General features: G+C 40.9%; 1 protein-coding gene and 1 long non-coding RNA gene across 18 annotated transcripts in view; both read right to left on the bottom strand.

Annotated features, from left to right (window-relative positions):
• The window catches only part of LOC128629638 (TBC1 domain family member 10A), a 121039-nt gene extending 104583 nt beyond the window's left edge, over nucleotides 1–16456 (bottom strand). The window contains exons 1-8 of one of the 16 annotated variants that reach the window (XR_008393997.1): nucleotides 16093–16456; nucleotides 7141–11064; nucleotides 6169–6497; nucleotides 5915–6028; nucleotides 5587–5761; nucleotides 4955–5064; nucleotides 4698–4828; nucleotides 3867–4414 (exon numbers count right to left, since the gene is read on the bottom strand). The gene's annotated coding sequence lies outside the window, so the exon portion shown is untranslated. The other 15 variants (XR_008393998.1, XR_008393993.1, XR_008394000.1 and 12 more) reach the window with 15 other exon arrangements.
• Nucleotides 16457–16805: 349 nt separating this feature from the next.
• LOC128629698 (uncharacterized) lies at nucleotides 16806–22426 on the bottom strand. Of its 2 annotated transcripts, none has more exons than XR_008394075.1 (3): nucleotides 22295–22426; nucleotides 18199–18261; nucleotides 16806–17564 (listed from the first exon to the last, which is right to left on the bottom strand). It is a non-coding gene; the product is annotated as an uncharacterized LOC128629698 (long non-coding RNA). The 2 variants fall into 2 exon arrangements; XR_008394076.1 differs by having other exon boundaries at nucleotides 22299–22426.
• Nucleotides 22427–24007: the final 1581 nt, after the last annotated feature.

Here is a 24007-nt window from a genome sequence, read left to right as displayed (position 1 = left end):
AAAATAGAAGGTTTAACAAATAAAAAAATGTAATTTCTCAGGAAGTTATTCAGTGAAGTAACAATGAACTATTTTGGCCCTTCAAAGCTATTCAGTGATGAATGTAGCCACCCTTCTTTTCAATAACCGCCATGAGCCTTCCATTGAATGTCAGTTTCTTGATCTGTTCATGATCCATTTTAGCTGAATTGAGCATTGTCCTGCATAAAGATCATGGTCTTCTTGAACGTTGCTGACTTCTTCCTGTACCATTGTTAAAGAAAGGATCTTCTACAAACTGGCAGTAGATTTGGGAGTTCATTTTCAGTCCATCTTTAACCAGACGGAAAAGGTCCATCTGCTCCATCTATAGTCACTCTTATTTCATCGGTCCATGAAACCTATAAGGAACGGTCTTCAGGTATTTCTTGGCCCAGTCATGATGCTTCAGCTTGTAAGTCTTATGCAGTGGCGGCTGTATTTCAGCCTTCCTTACTGTAGCCATGTCTCTGAGCACTTGCCACCTTGTATTTCTGGACACTCGTGGAAGGTTGCAGTTCTGAAACATGGTGGCAGTGCTGGCTAATGGGTTCTCTCACGTTTTATTCTTCTTAGTCTTTTGCAGTCAACTAGCGCCTTTTCTTCTCCGTGGTTTTTTGCCCCCTGTTGAGTATTCATCACAAAGCATTTTTCTTGGGAGGTCACACCTCAATAATTTTGCGATCATCAGTGTGCTGCAGCCCCCTGATAGGCATTTTACAATTTCTGACCTTTTTTTTTTTTGGAGAAGCTAATAATTATGCAAACCTTATATAGGATGTTAATCACTTTAAGGTGTAGTGTTTATATGTGGTGTTCTCCCAACAGGTTATTTTGTAGACCTTGATTTTGTTTGATAACGAGCTTTGCTTTCATTGGTTGGCTTAAAGGAGGGCGGGGTCACGAGTACTCTACTTTTTTCCCCTTCTTCGCACTCTTTTTGATTATACTGTTCTATCTGCTTTTCATGCACAAGTATGTCCCTGTACTATTAAGGGGAAAAAGTGCATGTGCAAGGAGATGTACTACAAATATAATCTAGAATATAAACTTACACACATTTTTAACCAGACAACACCACAGGCTGTCAAAATGGCTGACGTGGCCAGTTTTCTCCATGTTGGGCAGAAGGATAGACTGTTATCGTAACCATAGTGCAAAGTGTGAATGAGCGAGCAAAAAAACACTGATAAGACCGATTTGAAAACTTTCCAGGCTGATATTCTAACGAGCACGCTTGACCTTTGTTGATGTGAAACTCGCAGCCTGCTATGGTACTATTTGATGATATCTTTTCATGTGACAACACTGAAGAAATGACACTGTGCTACAATGTAAAGTGAGTGTACAGCTTGTGGAACAGTGTAAATTTGCTGTCCCCTCAAAATAACTCGACACACAGCCATTAATGTCTAAACCGCTGGCAACAAAAGTGAGTACACCCCTAAGTGAAAATGTCATTTTACAGTTCAACAAACTCTCCTCCAGCCCCCTAATTCTGAGCCGCCCACAGAAGACAACGTGGTGTAACCTGTGATACATCTCCCAGCCTGAAGAGGGAGCACTGCTCAACGCATACATGCTCTCAGTGGGGGGAGGGGAGGGACATCTGCTTTGTGACTAAGTCAAACTTTCTGTGAATATTTAACTGTTTGTCCTCATTCTCACTAATACGACTGTTTACAATATTATTCATATGAAGTTGGAAACTGTGCAGAGGTTTAATGTGTTTCTAACTGAAAGTACAAACTCTGAGACAAACAATTCATGCATTAGTGTTGCTCCAGCTTTTTAGTGTCCATCACACTTTTGTGTGAAAGCATCGCTGTGTGCACCGTTAATCCAGAGTCTGTGATTAGATTATCCACATCATGTTCAAATAAATATTTCTGTAGGAAACGCTTTAGAGCAGGGAAGCCTTACTGTGGTCCTGTAAGATTACAGTCCAGTACAGTTTGGGAATTTTCCTGAATCACACCCGATTTAAGTCCTCGGGTCATTAGGTAGGAGCGTTAGATGAGAAATCATCACACTGTGCATGATCACAGGAATTCAGGACCAGAGCCAGGCTCCCCTGATTTATAAATTAATTGTTGATGACCTTAAAGTAATTCCCAGTGAAGATTTATCATCTTTTTACAAGCATCCTTTTCACATGTAAGAAAAATAGAAATCACAGTGATTTGTACATTTGTGCTCTGCATTTCTTTCAGAGACGTGGGACTGAATTGTTGTGTATATAGGCAGTTTTTTTGTGCTCTGAAATTGACCGGACTTTTGAGAAGATAGCTGCTCATGGTTTAATTCACTTTTAAAAAGGGACTGACAATATGAAGTGAGCGTACGTGTATCAAAAGGTGGTTGTGTTGAAGAAACCTTGTTGACCGATCTTTGCTAACTTGCTCTGTGTGTGTGTGTTTACTGGTACAACAGTGGTAGCAGATTTTCAGAGCCGAGCTTACAGTAATGAAGACGCTCAAGTGTACTTGTTTGGAAGATGTAGAAACTCGAGTCTTACATGTTAGCACAAACGTCTTTTTCCTTTATTAGGGAATTTGTGATTTGTGAAATGTGCTTTGCATGTTATTCATGTTCAACTGGTTGTATCGGTGTATCTTTATATACACGTGTAGCAGTGCAGCTACAGTACAATAGATTTCGTTAGCAGTCATATCAATGGTCATATGAAGTGTTTGGGCTCAGATTTGTGTCTTTTTGAATCATTTACACACTATGGCACCTTTTTACGGTTTTGCTGTATGGGCTGTGTTCCAATTGATCTGTGTTTGATCATTTCCTCCCTTCGCTCAAACATTGTGTTTGAGAAGGCCTTCTTAGTTGAACGGTTGTTTTCCTCAGCTCTGGATTTAGCTGTAGGGCCCAGAGGTTTTTGGAGTTTGAAGAGGAGGCGATAAAAGATTTGGAACACAGCCCTGTTTTCCTTTCTGAGGTTCCCCAGCTTTTTCCGTCACCAGTCACCTCCTAGCCGAGCTCAATTCTGCTGCAGTTTTTTAGCCACTAGCTGCTGGTGCTTGACTTCTGAGGCCTTATCCTGTTAAGCTGCCACACTATGGCAAAAAGGAGAGTTCAGTATGCTGACTGTATGAGCTTCAGTTGAATGTGTATGTGGTCGAACTCTTGGTAGGACAGTCCAGTATATTACAGACGAACACAGACAAAAACATCCACAAGGCTTCTACTAAATATTGTTGAATGTCCACTCGTATGCAACTCTCCAACAGTGTCACGTCCTATCGAGAGTTTCAATCGATGTTTATAATCTCACCCAATGGGATTTTTTTACTCTGGTGTAATTTTCTTGACCATTTTAACGCAGCATCTCTGGTGTTACTTTTGTCAAAAATGTAGAACACCAGAGATGAGGCAATGACGACGTGATCTCATTCCTTCGTGTGTTTTTGCCTCAGATTCTGGCGACTGTTCAGACTCTGTTTGTAGCGAAATTTCAAATTCACAAATGCCTTGAACAACGTACATTTTCAACAATCCGTTTAAATCGACTGGTCCATTTCCGCTGCACGGTGGATTTGAAGGATGCACTGTGATCAGTGTGGCGACGTCTGGGAATCGAGTTACTGAAAAGGCCACGAGTTGGAGGTTACATTTAGTTTCTAAGGACATCTGGGCTCTTGGTGTCTTTTGGATAGGAACTGCAAAACTTTTTCTATAAGGGTGAAAACAGATGCATGCTTAGATTCTTCAGCTGTAGACAGTTTATCTTGCTTACTGCATTGACGTATGAAGTTTGGACGGGTTCTGTAGAAAGAGATTAACATGAAGGGGGAAAAAAACAAAACAAAAAACAAGACTGAAAGTGAATTTGTCTTGAATTGTTTTATTAATTTTTTTCAGTTCGGCTGTCAAAAGCTTCTTCAACTTGGCCACAAATCTAACAAAGCCAGGTACATTGTCAAGTATTGCCCCAAAATACCTCTATGGTAGATGGATGTGCTCACTGATCACTTGTACATGTGCTCATTCATACAATTATCCAATCAGCCAATCATATGGCAACACCACAATGTACAACATCAAGCAGGATCAGATGAAGAGCTTCAGTCAATATTCACATGAAACACCAGAATGTAATCCAGTTATTTTATCTGTGGCATGGTTGTAGATTCTAAGTGGTCTGGTTTGAGTATTCCAGAAACTGCGGCTCTCCTAGGATTTCCACACACACACACACACACACACACACACTTGTCTGAAAAACATCCGGTAAGTGGCAGTTCTCGGGGTGGAAACACGTTGTTGGCGAAAGGAGAATGGCCAGACTGGGTCAAGTTAATAGGACGCCATGGTAACATCAAATAACCTCTCTTTACATACATGGTGAGCAGAAAAGCATCTCAGGATGCACAGCATGCCAAACCTTGAGAACAGTAGAAAACCTCATTGATCCAAGATCCATTTTTAAGTATTAAGGATTTATAAAATGTGACACTAGGTTACTTCTCTATAGTTAAAAAAATTGCAAACAGGAATGTGTGTGTGTGTGTGTGTGTGTGTGTGTGTGTGTGTGTGCCCGCTTCATACTCATCCACTCCCTACTTGTGCCCGAGTGTATTCATTGAGTAAAGACAGTGTGTGCTCTTAAATGTATGTATGTGTGTGTGTGCGCGTGTGTATTTAGACGGCAGTGTGAAGTGGTGTACCACTATGTGAGGAGGGAGAAGTATGCTCTGAGGATGAGGAGATGGAGCAGGATGACGTGGCCTCTCTTTGGAGCTCCTCCACGTTCTTCACGCAAAAACAGTAACTCTCTCAAATTCTGATGGAGCGGCATCTACATAATCAACAAAGCACACAAACATCAGTTTCGTTCTGGGACACCGATTTTCTAAATCATTCCATTCGCTTTCTATTTATTTATGTATCATTATTAAAAGATCAGTCATCAAGCCGGTGTAACCTTAATCTTTATCGCTAGCTGCTCCTGAAGTGTTTTGGAAATCGTTTCAGCCACGTCATGTTCACTCACCGTCCACTTTATTAGGAACACCTGTACGTTCATGTAGTTTTCTAACCAGCCAATCATGAAATATACAGGAATATAGAGGAATCACAAGAAAACTCCATTTCAACACACTTAAAAAAAAAATAATCTCACAATGTTGGATTTGAGTTTGTAATGCAGTGAGCACAACCAAGGAGTGCATTTTAAAAAGAAAACTACAATGTTGTTGAAGACTGAAACCTGTACCTACAAACTAGAACTGAAAATGGAACCACTGAAGAGTCAACAGTGTCAGAGATCCTCGTGTGTCCAGTTCCACTGTGTACGGCACTTTTTATGCTTACCGACCCATTACTCCAGCTTTTGTGTTTGTTTTAGCTTTGTGCTGATAGAAATGGTTTTGTTTTTTTAAAGCAAACTTGGTGTTAAAACCCAGAAACATCTAGTAATAAAAAGGGACATTCATCATGTGTCTGAAGTGACACTGTTCAGTTATACAAGTAACTAGGTATTTTGGTATATATTGGAAACACTATTTTTGAGCATTTCCCCAGAATTTCATAGAGTGTGGTTTGCAGTATAAGCACCTGAGGTCTCATGCGTGGGTTCCAGCGCACATAATAACCCACCCAGAGCTCCAGATGTGTGAGACTGGCCAGTGGATACAGCACCTGGTTTTTACAGTCCACATAGAACGGATTAGTGAAGTCCTCCGGCTGACTGTTAACGTAGGACCACAGTGACCGTTTTACCCTGTACTTCCTAAAAACAAAAGAGAGAGAGAGACAGAGAGAGAGAGAGAGAGAGAGAGAGAGAGAGAGAAGTCATAAGACACTTAGACAAATTCATTTCCATTCAGAAAAATCAGACAGGCTGGAAAGCCTCCGCCCATTAGTGGAGAAATGTGGAGCGTACCTTTTCCATTCTCTCCTGCTCACTGCTGTAGAGGAATGTACCAAACAGGCAGCTGTAGGGGCGATCCAGGATGGGGATGAGAAAAAGCTCTTTGAACTCAGAAGCAGAAGGAAACTGAAAGAAAGAACACAAACACTGGGTTTAACAGTGTATAGTAAGATGCTTAAATGTGGATCTGCACAATAACGCCTGAACAGATAATCAGTCTTTGTTCAGTACGGAAATTATATTTAATATTATATTTATATTCTTACAATTAGAGTCCTCTTCAAAAGTATTGGAACATCAAGGCCAATTCACTTGCTTTTGCTGTATACTGAAGACATTTGGGTTTGAGATAAAAGACGAATATGAGACGATAGATCAGAATTTCAGCTTTCATTTCCTCATATTTACATCTAGACGTGTTACACAGCTTAAAATATGGCAGCTTTTTTGAAGCCATCCTATTCATTAACTGTTCAAAAATACTGGAACGAGTGACTGATGTTTTTTTCTTGCTGGCCAGGTGTACCTCGTTAAATGGACTTTAAAGAATGAATAGCTCTGAATGTCTTCTCTTGGTTTGAGCCCTGGGTTTCACCTGTGGAGACAGCATTTGTTGTTAAAAAGAATAAACTGACATGAAGACCAGAGACCTGTCTATGGGAGAAAAGCAAGCCATTTTGAAGCTGCGAAAAGAGGAAAAACCGGTCTGAAATATTGCACAAACATGGGGCATAGCCAAAGAACAATTTGGAATGTCCTGGAAAAGAGAGTTAGTTCTCATTATGATCTCTTACTTTATAACATTAAAATAAAACAATAGTTCCCTCACAAGCCTCTCTTTCCCCACCCTAACTCTTGAAATGAATAAGACTTGCAATGTTACTGAGAAACTGGAAAGTGCAATGTCCTCTCTGCCGTGACACTGGAGACTACTTCCATAAAACTTCCATAAATAGATAACTTATAAATCTTAACTAGATCACAATGATCATACGTCTTTTTCTTTAAGTGACATGTTTATAATATGTTTACGATTAAGCTTAGAATATGTATTGCGTACGCCATACTAGACCCTGTGAAAGAGCTGTTACTATAGGAACGAGCACATCACTATAAAGCTGTAATTTCCCTTGCAGCTGGAATCAGAATATTGCTGTTACAGAAATGTCTCCAACGCCTTCTGACCAATCAGATAGGAGAATTCAACAGTGTTGTGGTGTAAAGCATCAGTAGCTGACCTGTCTCATCATCTGCCACACACAGTCGATGAACTGCACAAAGAGAGGGGATCGTTCCGAGTTGGCGTGATTCTCATCTCCAAGGCCGACACGCTGAGAAACACACAGAGAGAGAAAGATGGGGTTAAATATACATGCGTTCACGCGCCCACACACAACCACGCCCTCACTGCTCATACGCACCGAGGCCAGCTTGTGTCCGAAGCTGATCCACTCCTTCTCGATCAGTACCTGGAACTTGTGTCCGAAGCTGAATCTAACTGATATCTGATATTAAATTATTGTGAATTATGTATATGTTACACTTTATTACCCCATATCTATCTAATTTATATATATATATATATATATATGGTAAATCGTGCACATCGGAGCAACTTCATCCCGACCATTGCCTGCCTTCAGGGGTGCTAAGGAGCTCCTCGACCATGCCCATGCAAGTTACATTTTCACTGGAGCTGGAGCGTCTACCGAGTTTTGGGAGTTTTCAGCCATGTTTAGGTCCTTAAAAACGACAAGAATGCATGAAATAAACAATAAACACCAGAAAATCAATAGGGCCCTGCACCTCCGGTGGTCACCAGAAGCGCTGCACCTTCGGTGCTCTGCCCCAATAATAAACAGCAGATCCAATAGGGCTTTGCAGCAGCGGTGCTCGGGCCCTAAAAAGCAGAATAAAGCACCAACAGAAGACGCAGAAGCACAAAAGCGCAAAGGCAAGTAAGGATAATTACAGAAACGGTTACATTACAGAGAGCCCCACAATGTGATCCATGACCACAGTAACATGACAAGAAGCTTCACCTCAGACCAGTCACCAATTGTTGTAGGAAGGTGAAAGTGGCTGCCTTAAAATATTTTTACCTCAAAGTGATTTGTAGCGCGCGCACACACACACACACACACACATGGTGGAAAGGGTGTAGCAAAAATCATGCAACTATTGTGGGAAAAAGAGGGGGAAAAAACCCTGATACTTTGTACCTGATGCATCATCTTTTATAATTGTGATTAATGGTCCATTAGAGAAGAAAAAATTCAGTTCCATTCTTTGATTACTTATTTGGCGTACAGTGAATATTCACACTTTAAGGCCATGTGGAACAATTTCCAAAATGCATTTAAATGGGGTAAATTGTGTACATTGAACCGAGAGTACTAGACATGTTTGCTAAAAGCAACACAAAGGCTTTATTCACACTGCAGGAATTTTATATTGTGTGTTTAGATTTTTTCTTTTAGACAGACTGTTCAACTGCAAATTTGTTCTGGTGAATGACAGGCATTTAAAATCTTTCTGCAGAACTCTGTTGAAGATTCTGTACATCAGAGATTCATCTGAACTTCAACAAAACATTTCACATTTATAGAGTTCTGTCTACGGTCATCAAGTAATCACATTTATAAGTTTATTTATTACCTCTCCCCTCTGTTGGCTCAAATATAGCCTATTACCCAAAAACACTTAAAATTCAACATAGAAGCCAACACTCACATCTACCTCTGAGCCCAGTTGGAGATAGAAAAAAAAGACACCAGCCATGAGTGAGAAGAAGCAAGGGTCCAGATTTATTGTTCCGTTCCACCACACGAGATCCACACCGATGAGAATTCTCAGAAGTGATGAGCTTAAGCTCCTGGATATCCTCCATACTGTCCTGCATATCCTACTATTCTGTTTTTTTATAGAGAGTTTCTCTATTACTATAAGATTATTAAAGTTATTCATGTGTGTGTATGTTGTGTCTACTTGCCCGCCCTTGACTGTACGAGCGTGTGTTTGTGTGTGTGTATTAGCACTCCTCAGCTCAGCTCGTATACCTCTTTTTGACTTTTTTGACTACTACTGCTCTTAAAGATCTTTAAAGTGTAATTCCAATTTGTCAATGTCAGCCTAATCCCGCTTCTATGTGTCTAGGTGCCCATCTTTTCTTCTTCTCCCCTTTGCTGGATGCTAGGTCTCCCTTATGTTTATTTTATGACATTTTTTATCCACAACACCTCCCTGATGGATATTTACACCCCCCCCCCGTTGCCTCAGCAGAGGAAAAACCATCATTGAGGACAGCTCTCACCCTGGCTCTGATCTGTTGCCCTCAGGGAGACGTTACAGGTGCAAGGACTAATAGATTCAAGAATAGTTTTTTTCCCCAAAAGCTATAATCATTCTAAACACACACATGTACTGATTTCACAGTATAGGTATATAGTGTCTCAGAACTGTGCATTTTATAGTACCCCCCACTTAACCATAGTTAAGAGCCAAATCTCCACCATTCTGAAGGCATAAAGTACGTATTCATGTGTAAACAAACATGTGTTTTATCTATGGAAAATAAATGAACATTAGAACAGATTTACTTGTCTCTGACTGAACAAAGCAGGCCATATTAAACTGGGTTAAATATACAAATCCACACAGTTCACTAGTCCAATAGAATCTGTACAACACGTTAGCATTACTTCTGCTCTGTTTAGACCCAGAAAATATAAAATACTTACTTTAGTATGAAATTTCTGTCGAGTGTCTACCATGGGGTCGGGATTTACGGTCTGTGAACACGTGCTGATTACACGTGCAAGAAAAGCAACCCACACGTGCAACCCTGACCGAGTGAGAACGACTCAAATGATTCAAGAAGAGGATTCTGAATCGGTTAATTTAAAGAATCATTACCAAAGCCGCTTATCTTACTTCGATGGTTTGATAACAACAGCCCGTCTTACAGAGTGCTGCAGGAATGAGTCGTGAAACCCAGAAACGAGTCAGCGTATTAGCACTTCCGTCAATGGGGTTTTGGGTTAAATGCCGGAAATAAGGTCTGTGGTGAACACAAGCTCAAGATGTTTTCACGTTTATCTCGACACACAGCCTAGTGAGAGACTTTTTATTATTTTAAGGTACATTTCCTGAAGAAAATGTGAGAGGTGCTTGCCGTGGCAAAATTCAGATCGGGTGCCAATACTTTTGAGAACTGCCCGAGAAGGGCGCCAATAGTTTTGAGTGCCGGACGCATAGGGCGCCAATAGATTTGACAGCCGGACGCATAGGGCGCCAACAGATTTGAGAGCCGGCCGGTTAGGGCGGCAAAAGATTTGAGAGGCGGCCGCGCAGGGCGCCAATACTTTTGAGAGGCGGAGATCTAAAAATAGTAGTGATACACAAGCTTGGTCGCAGTCGTGTTGATTAAGGAAAGCTACAAGGTTACAGATGTGAGGTTCTGACCTTTACGGTACAGTGAGGATGAGCAGAACATCTACACAGCATGGAACTGTGAATAGACTCAGTTTGGTGAGATTATGCTACAGGAACAGTCAAAATACACCATGGCCTTGAATGTTTTGGCCCTGTCGTAAACACTGAACAATCACAACTACTCTGTTGAGAGCGAGAAATGACCTCACAGAGTGCTGCGTGTTGACGTCCATTTTATATAGTTACTGTTTCTGATAGAAAATCGATCTCCCTCGCGCTCTCAATACTGCACTGTAACAGTGTGGGACAGAGACCCAAACAGCAAGGTGAAAATGATCTCTCTGCAAAACATGCGTAAAAGTCGTTTAAACAGATTACACAGGGTCTCTTTCTCCTGCAAGGGGTATGTCAACTTCAGACCAGAACTATATACCCACCCAGCTACCAACACGCACGCACACACGCGTGCACACACACTAATTCAGCCACTTAAAAACAGCAAGGACTTTTATAAACAATTAAAAATAGACTATAATATGAACATTTTAACAAATTAATAAATAGCGCAAAAAACACAGCAGTTAAAACACTGTAAATATCCTCCTTTATCAAAAGTCTGCTCTTGCGCCCACACTCTCGATCTGATGCCAGCTGGAGCCGCCTCTTCATGGTCCCCTCGACCTCCATCTCTGCAGCTTTAGCCGTGAAGAGGTTTCTATGAACTGCAGCTTTGGAATAAAGCAACACATATCGTACAGTCATTATGAATCTTAAGCATTAATTACACTTATACCACAGTCAGTGTGAATACTGGATTCTGATTGGCTGGAAGGTGTGCATTATACAGTGAGGGAAAAAAGTATTTGTTCCCCTGCTGATTTTGTACGTTTGCCCACTGACAAAGAAATGATCAGTCTATAATTTTAATGGTAGTTGTATTTGAACAGTGAGAGACAGAATAACAAAAAAAATCCAGAAAAACGCACGTCAAAAATTAAAAAATAAAAGACACCTGGGAGCCAGAAATCTTTCTGATTGAGAGGGGCTCAAATACTTTTACCTCATTAAAATGCAAATTAATTTATAACATTTTTGACGTGCGTTTTTCTGGATTTTTTTGTTGTTATTCTGTCTCTCACTGTTCAAATAAATCTACCATTAAAGTTATAGACGGATCATTTCTTTGTCAGTGGGCAAACGTACAAAATCAGCAGGGGATCAAATACTTTTTTCCCCTCACTGTAACTGTTTATTGCACAGGTAATTCCAGCCAGTTTGATCACCGTGATCATTCCTAAATCTTATCACACTACTTTATCTGTGTGTCTGATTTACTTCAGACAAAATTCCAGATCTAACCACCTAACTTATGGAAATTAAAGTTTATTTTAAACTACTTTTTTCTTTCCAGTTTCATTTTTATTGAACATTTCTCCTGAACACGTCTACATGTCAGCTGAACATCACCTTTTCTCTTCTCTCCTCCCCTCCCTTTCCCAAGGAAAACAAATTGAGCAAAACACAGCAGTAAACATTCACAGGTTTTTCTTCTTTTTTCACTAACAAAGGAAAACAAAATTAAAAATGCAGAAAACCCGCCCCCCGCCTCATCATGGATACCCAATAACTGTCGCTGGTTATAAAGATATTGTAAAATCCAACAACAGGCACAAAAATTTAAGTGGGAAGTGTCTAACTCCATAAAGTATACAATAAAGGGATGCCCTTTATAAAAAAACTTGTCCGTACAACCATTCATCCTATATGTTATTTTCTCAAGTTTCAGAAAAAACATCACGCCCTTTAGCCGCTGGGAGATAGATGGGTATTTAGCAGACTTCCACTGCAACAGTAGGGAACGTCTTGCTATAAGGGATGTGAAAGCAAAAACATCCTTTTGTATCAAGCTCAATGGAACTGAGGCATCAGGAATCCCAAATACAGCAATCAATGGACAAGGATTTAAATCTACCCTGAGAATAGTGGACATGATGGTAAAAAAACAGTCCAAAAACCATGGAGATCTGGGCAGAAGAAAAACCTATGGCCAAGATGACAGGGAGAGCCATGGCATTTATCACACCTGTCCTCTACGTCCGGATACATCACAGAAAGTCTCGACTTGGACAGATGGACTCTGTGTAAAACTTTGAACTGTATAAGTCCAAGACGAGCACAGGAAGTGGTAGACTGTACCCTCCCTATAGCACGTTCCCAACACCCCTCACTTATCTGTACTCCTAACTCCGTTTCCCACGCATTCCTAACTTTGTTACACGACTCACTACCTAACGCCAGAATGAAATCATAAATCCTAGAAATCATTCCTCTCTGATGTGGATTGTTTGAAAACAAGCTTTCCCAACCTGTTCAGGAGGCTCAGAGGGGAAACCAGGAAAACATCTAGAAACGAAATTCCAAATTTGAAAATACCGAAAAAAAATGCGTCACAGGGAGGTCATAAGTGGATGCCAGATTGGCAAAGCTATCGAACACACCTTCGTGATACAGATTTCTAACTTCTTCAATACCCTTGTCATCCCACACTGAGAATGTGGAGTCCAAACACGATGGAGGAAATAGATGGTTGTTGACTAAAGGACACAAAGAGGATGCACCTACAAATTTAAAGCGCCATCTAAACTGATACCAAGTCATAAGTGTTGAGGACAACTAGATTATCAGTATATAGGGAGAGTTTTGTAGGTAAAGAGGAGTAAAGTAAAGCAGGTAAAGAGGATTCCCTACACGACAATAGTTCCAATTTAGACCAAGAAGATTCAGGAGATTTAACCCAGTAGCAGAGTTTATGGATGTGCGCAGCCCAGTAATACAATTGAAAATTGGGTAATGCAAGTCCTCCACTAAGTCTACATTTCTGCAATAATTTACTAACCCTTGGTGGCTTCCCTCCCCAAATAAAAGTACTAATTATCTTATCCAATGAATCGAAGAATGATTCTGGCAGAGAAAGAGGCACTTGCTGGAACAAGAAAAGAAACTTCGATAATATATTCATTTTGACGACATTGATCCTGACAATTAGAGAAAGGGGTAAGTTACCCCAATCTGAATGTTAGATTTAACCTTTGAGATAAGGGGAGTGAAGTTAGCTGATGAAAGATTAGATAAAGGACGTGTCATGTTGATACCTAGGTATTTAAACCCTTACTGACTAAATCGAAACGGTAAATGACTGTTGGAGAGAAAATGCTGCAGTATTGACAGGAAAACAGTCGCTTTTATCCAAGTTTAATTTATAACCAGAGACAACACCGAAGGATTCCAGAACACCCAAGACAGCAGGCAGAGAGGCAACAGGATCGGTTACATACAATAACAAATCATCAGCATATAGCGACAATTTGTATTCTACACCGTATAGAACTATTCCTTTAAACAAGGGAGAAGATCTTAATGCGAGAGACAGAGGTTCGATAGCGACAGCAAAAAGCAGAGGGGATAAAGGACAACCTTGACGAGATCGTTTGTCTGAACCCTGGCATTAGGGGTTGAGTAAAGGAGGCTAATCCAAGAAATAAACTCATCCCCAAATCCGAACTTCCTCAAGACTGCAAACAAATACTCCCACTCAACCCTATCAAATGCTTTTTTCAGCATCTAATGAAATCACAATCTCAGGAAGCACTGCCGAATGCTTTGAATAAATTATATTAAAGAGCGTACGGGTATTGAAAAACATCTGACGTCCCTTTATAAAACCCTTCTGCTCTTCACATATAATATAAGGGATAATGTCCTCTAAACGAGATGCCATTACTTTCACCAACACCTTTACATCTGCATTAAGCAGAGACAGCGGCCTATAAGAACCACAGGAGGTCGGATCCTTACCCTCCTTAAGAAGCAGAACTATCGTGGCTTGTGTCAGAGTCAGAGGCAAAGACACATTCCAAGGATTCGTTGAACACAGATAAAAGCAATGGAGCTAATTTTCCAATAAACATTTTAAACAATTCAACTGGAAACCCGTCCGGGCCAGGAGCTTTGTTAGATTGCATAGTTTTAACTGAATTCAAATTTCTTGAAGAGAGTGGGGAGTCCAGTTGCATGGCAGTATTCGAATCACTAACAGGGTTACAAAGGTCTTGAAGAAATGCATTCACTTTAGTATCGTCTGCAGGAAATTCAGATTTATAAGGTGAAGAGTAAAACCATTTAAAAGTAGCATTAATTTCCATGGGCTCTGTAGTGACGATATTATGAGTGTTTTTAACACTAGGTATGAGACGGGAAGCGGCCTGTCGCCGTAGCTGACGTGCCAGTAAACGAGTCGGCTCGTCGCCATGTTCATAATATGAACCAGGAGTACGTAACAACAAGCGTTCCGCCTCTTTAGTCGAAATAAGATTGAATTCTGCCTGTAAGTCGATTCGCTGTTTAAGAAGTTCTGGAGAGGGGTTCAACACACATCTTTGATCGAGACTACTGATCGCAGATGTAAGTTCATTAACCCTAGCAGTGCGCTTTTAATTACAGAGAGTGGAGTAAGAAATAATCTGCCCTCTGATATAGGATTTAAGTGTCTCCCATAACAATGAATAAGAGGTGGAGTCATTCTGACTGAAGAAAAGAAAGTCATCCATAGAAGTAGAAATGAACTCACAGAATTCACTGTCTGCTAAAAGAAGAGAATTAAATCTCCAAGGCGGTCGGCTACGTTTATAAATAGAAAGATGAATATCTAATTCATGATCGCATGGTCAGAAATTACAATACCCAAATAGTCAGAAGAAACTACACAAGAATCAAGAGTGCTGTCTATAAAAAATAATCAATCCTCGAATAGGATTTCAATAGGATAGCACCTGGGAGAAGAAAGAAAACTTTTTAAGAGCAGAGTTACGGGATCTCCAGGGATCAACGAGACGTTCGGAAAATGTTTTAGACATAGCAGATTGATTCAGAGTACGGGGATTAGACCGATCAAAGTTTTGGTGAATTACACAGTTTAAATCTCCACCGAAAATCTACAGGTGAGTATTTAAAAAGGGAGATTGCTCAACAATCTATTAGCAAATTCCACATCATCAAAGTTTGGAGCGTGTACATTTACCAACAACACCTGTCTTTGCATCAGAGTACCAGCAACTATAATATATCTACCGTTCACATCAGCAACAACGTTAGTGGAGGAAAACTGTGACCTTTTGTCAATTAAAATAGCGACCCCTCTTGCTTTCGAATTAAAGTTCGAGTGGAACACTTGACTCACCCAAGGGCAGAGTAACCTTTGATGATCTTTAATACTTTAAGACGTAGGTGCGTCTCCTGTAAAAATACTATATTGAAGTTTAAATGTTTCAAATGTATAAAATCCTTAGATGTCTTGACAGGATTACCCATACCTCTGACGTTCCAACTAATAAATCTTAAAGGCATGCCTGTCCCAGCTATGCTGGGATCCATATGACTACTAACCATTTAAATAAAGTAAACCAGAGAAATATAAATAGCCAATTAGAGCCGAAGTGGGACCTCCCAAAGTTTATTTTAAACTTCTAATCAAAGTTTGCACTTCTAAACCAATGACAGCTTTAACGTTATTAATTGTGGAAAGACCATGGTATAGGCGGGGTAATCCATGGCTAGGTGTGCATTAAACGATTTGAACGAGTGGTTCTTTTCCTCCACATCATGCATTAAAATCGTTTAATGCACATCTAGCCGTGGATTACCCCTTACATATCATCTTAGAGAGACAGCTAATTCTGTATGTAAACAGATATACTTACCAATCATGACCTCTCCGAGTTGGAGAGCGGACAGTGAAGTCTTTCCATTGACTCCCCTCCAATTGAGGTTCTTTGCCAAGGAAGTTAGCAATCACCCTCTTCAATATGCGCCAGGTGCAGTCACGCACATACACCCCGTCAATAAGCGCCAACCAGTTTACCTGAAACCGATTTAAAAAATAATATACACTAGTATAAAAACAAATAATTAATAAGCATGTATTGCCTCGTCAACTGTGTCAGTGCTTCTCACTACTCCTGCAGTTACCCTGCCCTGTGTGTTTTCCATCTCTACTAAAGAGTAGGTCATAACTGTTCCCTCATATCAAAGTGGTGTTCAGTGTTGTGCTTTGAGTACGAGTGTGTCACCTTGATCTGGAGTCAGACGCACTACCGTTGCGCCACGAGGTCCCAGCTCGAAGCCTACAGCGCATCATGGTGCAAGGCATACTTGTCCATCGGCGTGGCGATCAAGACGCATTGGAACTCGGAGACAGGTGGTGGGCTGTGACTGTTGCGACTAGTGTCTGACATCTGGGCAAGAGCTCTTTCAGAGGACAAGGCACGAGCCCTTTAAAGGGATAACCTGCCTGGTTTCCCTTCCCTGGACATTAAGGGAGATTTTCAAGATCAAATGGTAGATCTCAATCCAGTGCATTGAATGACCCCGACGTGATTTGAACACGCAACCTTCTGATCTGGACACGCTACCGTTGCTCGCTCGCTCTATCTATTTTATATATATAAAAACAAACACACACACACTATGAATAAATATTAAAGTAAATAAAAAGATGTACAGTATTTCACAATAAAGTGAGAACTCCCCTCACATTTTTGTAAATATTTGATGATATCTTTTCATGTGACAACACTGAAGAAATGACACTTTGCTACAGTGTAAAGAAGTGAGTGTACAGCTTGTGTAGCAGTGTAAATTTGCTGTCCCCTCAAAATAACTCAACACACAATGTCTAAACCGCTGGCAACAAAAGTGAGTACACCCCCAAGTAAAAATGTCCAAATCGGGCCCAATTAGCCATTTTCCCTCCCCGGTGTCATGTGACTTGTTAGTGTTACAAGGTCTCAGGTGTGAATGGGGAGCAGGTGTGTAAAATTTGGTGTCATCACTCTCACACTCCCTCATACTGGTCACTGGAAGTTCGACATGGCACCTCAAGGCAAAGAACTCTCTGAGGATGTGAAAAAAAAGAATTCTTGCTCTACATAAAAATGGCCTAGGCTTTAAGAAGATTACGAAGATCCTGACACTGAGCTGCAGCACGGTGGCCAAGACCATACAGCGGTTTAACAGGACAGGTTCCACTCAGAACAGGCCTCGCCATGGTCGACCAAAGAAGAAGTTGATTGCACGTGCTCAGCGTCATATCCAGAGGTTGTCTTTGGGAAATAGTGCTGCCAGCATTGCTGCAAAGGTTGAAGGGGTGGGGGGTCAGCCTGGGCTTTGGACACTGCAGACACAAACACAAAATCAAGTTTATATACGACAATGTATTACTCGAATAGGTTATTGATTGTGCAAATACTATATGCATGTAGAACCCCTACATGCTTTGCGTTTAATATGTATTATGTAAGGAATAAACATACGGTTAAATGAGCTTCATTTTGGTAAAATTCAAACATTCAACATTCAAATATTTGGGGGGGGGGGTTTAGAAATCATTTGTTGCCTCAGCTTATAAATACAATAGCAAATGTACCAGGTCATAAATTGGCTAACGTATTGGAGAGACAATCCAAAGTGTTCAAAGAAGAGTTGGGTCCACTACTGGAGAGAGAACTCCAGAGGCTGGTGGAAGACAAGATCATTGAACCAATGCAGTTTGCAGAGTGGGCAGCTCCCATTGTTCCAGTCAGAAAACTGATGGTTCTACCCCAACTTGTAGGGATTATAAATTCGCAGTAAATCCAGCTCTAGTGTGGAGCAGTATCCAATTCCCAAGGTAGAAGATTTATTTGCTCAGTCGGCAGGAGGAAAGAATTTCCAAACAGGACATGACCCATGCGCATCAGAAGATAATACTGTACAAAAATTCCAATAAGTACGTTACAATCAACATGCACAAGGGATTATGTACTTACAACAGGCCACCATTTGGAGTTGCTTCAAGTCCAGCGATCTTCCAGCACACAATAGAAGGGATTCTGCAAGACATCACACGCGTCACAGTTTATCTGGATTGCATTCTAGTCTCAGGGGCTAATGAACATCTGCAGAACTTGGATGAGGTACTAAGTAGGATAGAAAAGAGTGGACTGAGGCAAAGAAGGAGCAAGTGCGAGTCCTTGGGAGAAGTAGAGATATTTTTATGTCACAAAATTAATGCCATAGGATTACAGTCGAAAGACAGGTCCTATATTATGTTTGAGACAGCTGGCATTGTAGCCGTGAAATCAGCTAACATTATGCTCCATGTAATGTTTGAGATATCCAGTTATTTGTTAAACGCTAACGCATTGCAGTGTTATAAACTACCTCCTAATGGACCACCATGCATCTCCATTCAGCCCGTGTCCTGTCAGCTAAATGTAGCCTAATGTCACTAATAATTATTCACATGTTCATGCTTTTAATAAATCTTTTTATCCTGACACCGTATCAGTGAATTTAAACTAATGCCTGCATTCAGAGTATAAGGGGTGTGTGTGCATTCAGGAGTGCACCTTAGCACTTATTAGTCATGGTCAGACAGTGTTTGAACTAAAATCAAAATCTCTCTCTCTCTCTCTCTCTCCCCCCCCCCCCCCTCTCTCTCTCCCTCTCTCTCTCTCCCAGTATCAGCCAGAGGAGGATGCCCTCCAGGAGTTTTTAATTTTAGTTTTTTTTTTTTTTTTTAATTCTCTGAGTTATTTAAAAAAAAAAAAATCACACCATGGTACTGAGCATGTGTACTTTTGGTGGTATCATTACCAACGACTAGATTTTTGGTATCATGACATCCCTAATATGTAAGGAAATAGGATGAACTCTGCATACAGGGAAGCTTAGTTTTATGGGGGACTCGCGTAGTGGTTCCACCTCCGCGGCTCTTCTAAGACATCTACACGAAACCCATCCGGGAATTACCAGGATGAAAGGCCTGGTGCGTAGCTATATGTGGTTGCCACACTTGGATGCAGAGGTGGAAGCATTGGTCAAATCGTGTGCAGTCTGTCAGGAAAACAGAAACGCTCCGGCAAACGCGCCACTGCATGCGTGAGAGATACCAGAGCAGCCATGGAGAAGGATTCACATTGATTACGGTGCACCGTGGATGGGTAGAATGTTCTTGATCGTGGTAGAAGCATTCTCAAAATGGATAGAGGCTTATCTGTTAATCAAGTCTACATCCACAGTTACCATTCAGTGCTTAAGACAAACCTTTAGCCAACACAGGATACCAGAAGTAGTGATGTCAGACCATAGCAGTTTTTTTGTTTTTTACCAGTGCTGAATTCCAAGAGTTTATGGAAAGAAACGGAATTAAACACAAGCACAGCACCCTACCATGCATCTTCCAGTGGTCTGGCTGAAAGGGCCGTTCAAACATTCAAAACCCTGATGAAAAGAGTGCTGGAGAGTCCATTGAAAAAGCTAGGCAGAGTGCTGTTCAGTCACCGAACGACGCCACAGTCGACCACTGGCAAATCAGCCGCTAATCGGCTGTGTGGAAGGAAACTGGTCTACATTGAGATACAAATAATTGAGAAAAATGGTACCATGACCAACATGCAAAGGAAAGATATCTCGTGGTGGGTGACCCAGTGTATACTAGGAACTTCAGCTCTGGACCTACTTTTATTCCAGGAACAGTTCAGAAAAAGACTGGTCCTGTATGGTGCACAGTAGCATTGGGAAGTGGGCAGGTAGTGCACTGACATATTGATCAGGTGAGAGATGGGCACAATGCAACATCCGTAGCACCAGTGTTGTAAGACACTTCACGGCCAGATGTTGCCATTCCAGCGCATTCTACAAAAGACTCAGGTTCTTCATTCTCTGAGGAAAGTCACAAACAAAAACTGGGAGGAACTTCTGAAGTGGCTGCATCAGAAACTTTCCTTGGGATGGAAAACCCCGAGTTGAGAAGGTCTACACGTACTAAATCTCCAAGCTATCTGAAAGATTATAATTAGTGTAGTGGTGAGTTCCCCAAACGCAGGGCAAGAATGAACCCAGGAACTGAACTGAATCTCAAGAGAAAGTGGGGCATGCAATAAGACAATGGCCCAAAAGAAATAATGGTTAAAGAACAATAAAGTTATTGGTTTGAATGGCCAAAACTGATGTCCAAGCCCATGTGCAGGACTAATAAACAGTTACTGGAAATGATTAGTTGCAGTTATTGCTGCACAAGGGGGTCAGATCAGATACTGAAGGCAAAAGGTTCACATATTTTTGCCACTCCCAGATATGTAATATTGGATTATTTTCTGCAATAAATAAATGACCAAGTATAACATGTGTCACGTTTGTTTAAATGGGTTCTCTTTGAGTAGTTTTAGGACTTGTCTGAAAATCTTGTTATTTATGTAGAAATATAGAAAACGTTAAAGGGTTCACAAACTTTCAAGCACCACTGTAGCTGTGATGTGCAGCAAAAGGTTGTTGAGCTTCACAAAATGGGAAGTGTCTATAAGAAAATAGCACAAGCATCGAAAATGCCCATTTCCACCATCAGGACAATAATTAAGAAGTTCCAGTCAACTGGAAATGTTATGAATTAACCTGGAATTGGACGCGTGTCTATATCGTCTCAACACACTGAAGAGGACGGTTCGAGTGGACAAAACATCTCCAAGGATCACAGCTGGAGAATTGCAGGAGTTAGTTGTGTCTTGGGGTCAGAAAGTCTCCAAAACTACAATATGAAGTCACCTACATCACCACAAGTTGTTGGAAGGGTTTCAAGAAAAAAGCCTCTACTCTCATCCAAAAACACACTCAGGTGTCTTCAGTTGGCCAGACACTACTGGAACTTCAAATGGGATTGGGTTCTATGGTCAGATGAAACCAGAATAGAGCTTTTTGGTAATAAACACCAGAGGTGGTTTTGAAGCACACAGATAGGTAGCCATACGGAAAAGTACCTCATGCCCACGGTTAAATATGGTGGTGGATCTTTAATGTTTTGGGAATGTTTTTCTGCCAGAGGACCTGGACATATTGTTAGGATACATGGATATTAAATAAAAACCTGACTGCCTCTGCCAGAAAGATTAAAATGTGCCGTGGTTGGATCTTCCAGCAGGACAGTGATCCAAAACATACATCAAAATCAACGCAAAAACGGTTTACTGACCACAAAATCATCAAGTCATATAACACTAATGATCAGTATTGAAAATATTAACATGGATATCTGAGTCTGATAATAAAATTAACTTCTACTTGCAGTCAAATTTTGTAGTGTTTAGGACATTTAACACCCTTCCGTCCAAAAGAAACCAAAAGGGGGTACAAACTTTTACACTCCACTGTATTTGGTTGAAATTGCGCTTATAGAACAACTGAACAGTAACGTTTCCATACAGGTTTTAGTGAAGTGTTTAACAATAGCAACTTGATTTGAAATGGATGATGTTTCATTAGCATGGCCTGTGCCCAAATCCTGCACGACTGCGTATCTAGGTACACTACACACGAACGAATGGAGTGTCTACCGCACCTAGTGCGCTAGAGATAGAGATTCCATACAAGGTGATTTGGGACGGAGCCAGTGCACAGAAACCGTTTCCCTGCGAGAGGCGCAGGTGGAGCTGGAGCTGTGTGACTGATTTGTGCACCTGTGACTACAGAACTACCTCAAGTCTCCACACAGAGAGCTGTTCAAGAGAAAAACACTCCTAAAGAACAAATCACTGCGCCAGCGAGACATCAACCCTTTAACTAGACGCTCATCCCAATTCCACACAAATACCGCGGAACTACTTAGGGCTGAGAGACAGTTCAAAAAGCAGTGAAAATAAAGTCACTTGGTAAACAGTTGCTCTCTGCGTCACCCAGACAGCGAGGCGGATAAACTACAAGTTCCCGAGAAGCGTCAGATTTACTAAACTAACTAGTTCACCGTTTATCCGGCGCTAAATAAACTCCCACCGAGTTAACTCAAGTTAGTACTTTATACCAAAACAGCCGCAGAGCTAACAAGCTAGCAGCTTAGCGAATAAATAAGGCCAAACGCGTTCACCTAGCCACCTACAGTCGGGTGTTAAGTCTACAAGTTGCTCAGTGCTGCGTTTTCTCTCCAATTCTGTAATTCTCCGTCATTAAATGCGGTTCAGAGACGGCTTCCATTACACCAATCACCAGTCCTCAGTGAGTAACCTGCTCGCCATGTACAACCTGCTACCTTTAACAGACAGACGCGGTTAGCCACGCCCATGGATGCCAGGGAGGATAATATGATTGGTTCGAACGTGTGTGGTGGGTGGAGCCACGAGAGAGCGCTCTACATAGAGTTTAAATCTATTACTTCATCTCCAGTGAAATCCTCTTATACAGAGACTAAGGGTCCATAGAGTAGGATTCAGTCATTATCTACATCATTTAATTCACTTGAGTGACACCTGTTTATAATAGTTTCACATAAAATCACAAATATTATAGCATAAAAATGCAAATCATACAAACTTTTTAAAATAAATTATATATTTTGTAAATGTATAAAATAAAACTTGTGTCCTATGTGGTGGTGTAGTGGCTAGCACAAGGACAGATTTAGTGATTTGTCGGATCCTAGACAAAATATAGGGATGGGGCCCTCATTTCAGTGTTTTAACATCAATATTTAAAATTTCAGCTTATGTTATTTAGCATTAACAGCAATAATCAGGCATGTACGGGGCCAAAAAGTGGTGTTGGCTCGAATTTAGCCTATTACCCAAAAACATTTAAAACTCAACTTAGAAGCCAATACTCACATCTACCTCTGAGCCCAGTTGGAGATAGAAAAAACACACCAGCCGTGAGTGAGAAGAAGCAAGGGTCCAGCTTTATTGTTCCATTCCACCACACGAGATCCACACCGATGAGAATTCTCAAAAGTGATCCCCAATACCCTGAGCTTAAGCTCCAGTATTTATACTGTATTTACACACTAGATAACCCATAGGTTTCCAGAAAAGGCCTATTTCACTTACCCATAGAATTGAAACCTGGGGTTTTACTTTACACATAAAATCAGAACCCAGGCATTTCCAACAACCCAGGAAACAAAAACCCAGTGTTTCTATTTACCTAGGTTTTCAAAAACCAGGATTCCCAATTCCCTAGGTTTTCAAAAACCAAGATTCTCAATTCCCTAGGTTAAAAAAATGACGTAAGCAAGACGACTAAACAACCGGGAGGGACCTTGGTCTTATCGTTATCTCGAGGGGGGGGGGGGGGGGCAGCCACCCTTATAACTGGCTTTCTTCATGGTTCTCTAAAAATTAAGGCTTTCCTTGCGAGACGAGAATCTTCCCCATCTGAATCATGAGTAAGTCATATTTTCCTTTTTTTCCTGTATTTCTCGTTTATAATTTATTTTCATATTTGCACTATGTTTCTTAGTTTATATATATTTATACTACTTGAAAAGCGGTTTACTGTACTTCCAACTTCTTAATATCATTACAGTTCTACTGTCCTGCATATGCTACTATTCTGTTTTTTATAGAGTTTCTCTATCACTATAAGATATTATTAAAGTTATTCATGTGTGTTGTGTCTACTTGCCCGCCCTTGACTGCACGAGTGTGTGTGTGTGTGTTTTTAGCACTCCTCAGCTCGTACACTTCTTTTTGACTTTTTTTTGACTATTACTGCTCTTAAATTGCTCGTAATTCCAATCTGTCAATGTCCGCCTAATCCCGCTTCTATGTGTCTAGGTGCCCGTTTTTCCTTCTTCTCCCTTATGTTTATTTTATG

Source organism: Ictalurus punctatus, unplaced genomic scaffold, assembly GCF_001660625.3.
Source record: "Ictalurus punctatus breed USDA103 unplaced genomic scaffold, Coco_2.0 Super-Scaffold_100, whole genome shotgun sequence".
Taxonomy (NCBI): domain Eukaryota; kingdom Metazoa; phylum Chordata; class Actinopteri; order Siluriformes; family Ictaluridae; genus Ictalurus; species Ictalurus punctatus.
The sequence above is the reverse complement of the archived record's forward strand: the minus strand, read 5'-3'. Positions and strand labels throughout refer to the sequence as shown.